We start from the raw sequence: 1,834 nt of genomic DNA, 5'->3' as shown, positions 1-1,834 counted from the left end.
ACCATCCATCATCCATCAACCATCCATCATCCATCAACCATCCATCATCCATCAACCATCCATCCATCCATCCATCCATCAACCATCCATCCATCCATCATCCATCAACCATCCATCCATCATCCATCAACCATCCATCCATCATCCATCCATCATCCATCCATCAACCATCCATCATCCATCCATCAACCATCCATCCATCCATCAACCATCCATCATCCATCCATCATCCATCCATCCATCCATCCATCCATCCATCATCCATCCATCCATCATCCATCCATCCAGCAGCCTGTATCTGAGTCCTCTGGACTTGTTGAATGTGTTCCAGTCCTGAATCTTCAACATGTTCAAGCTTTTCTAACAGAGTTGCTATGAATCAGATCAGAACCAGCGCTGAGACCTAACAGAACCAGAACTGATGCCTTCCTTTATCCGTGACCAAGAGAATATTTTACTTGCGTTTCAGCAGAGCTCTGAAGCCTGACTGAAACTCAGACAGCTCACTCACCTGCTCAGGTGTGTTCCAGTCCCAATAATGTTCCAGGAAGCATAAAAGACAAAAGCTAAGAGACAAACAGTCAAATTTCTGAGAATGAGGGAGATTATCATCAACCAACAATTACTAGCAACATCAGTAAATAGAAACACTGTGTATGAGTATTAAAAATATAACTGATTTAAGTTTTATTTCCAATATTTATCTTATTGGTATAATTATGGATGATTTGGTGATGAGAGTATTTGATAAATCCTTGGACAGAGAAGCAGATGAAACAAACTGCTTGACGGATTGTTGACTCGTTTTAACGAGTCGTTTCTGAGCAGGACAGTTCAGTCCCAGATGGTTAACCTCATCCAGATGATTTATAGATCAGTCTGCTGATGAACACGGACAGGTTAGTTAAGGTTAACCAGCCTAAACTACTCTCTAATTAACTAGGCTCTCTGATTGGCCCGCGGCTGCACGTGGCGTGTTAAAACTCTCTAATTTATCTAATTTACTGCTGAAAGCTGAGGTATTGGCAAGAACATTTAGTAAGATACATAGCACAAATAATATTAGCCAAGAGGGAAGAAAAGGAAGAGAATATACAATACTTAAGTATAAAAATTCAATACAGAGTGATGAAGAAATAAATCATTTTTTTAATGTTGAGTTTACCAAAGTGGAATTAAATTGTGTGCTTAAAAAGACCAAAAATACAGGTAAAGATAAAATTTGGTATAGAATGATAAGTCAACTAAGTGATGAGTCAAAAGATATAATATTACAATTATATAATAAAATCTGGGAGGAGGGAAAATGACCAGAGTTATGGAAGGAATCTATTATTGTACCGACAGCTAAACCAGGAAAAGATCATTCAAAACCAGAAAGTTATAGGCCAATAGCATTAACTTTGAACTTATGTAAAATAATGGAAAAAATGATTAATAATAGATTAGTGTATTATTTAAATAAAAAGGGATATATTTCTAATTATCAAAGTGGTTTCCGTAAAGGGAGGAGCACTAATGACTCAACATTATGTCTTGAGCATGAAGTCAGAAGAGCTCAAGTAAACAAAGAAAGTGTAGTGGCTGTGTTTATTGATATTGAAAAAGCATCTGATATGATGTGGATAGAGGGTTTATTAATTAAACTACACAAATTGGGGATTAGAGGAAAAATATATGAATGGATTAAAGACTTTTTAACAAACAGGAAATTACCGGTAAGAATTGGAGTAGTTTCAGGTAAATATGTCGTGGAAAATGGAATGCCACAGGGGAGTATTACAAGCCCATTATTGTTTTCTGTTATGATAAATGACATATTCAAAAATATTAG

Source organism: Poecilia latipinna, unplaced genomic scaffold, assembly GCF_001443285.1.
Source record: "Poecilia latipinna isolate Pla-1442-1.1 unplaced genomic scaffold, P_latipinna-1.0 Scaffold1400, whole genome shotgun sequence".
NCBI classification, from domain to species: domain Eukaryota; kingdom Metazoa; phylum Chordata; class Actinopteri; order Cyprinodontiformes; family Poeciliidae; genus Poecilia; species Poecilia latipinna.
This window is presented reverse-complemented; position numbering follows the sequence as displayed.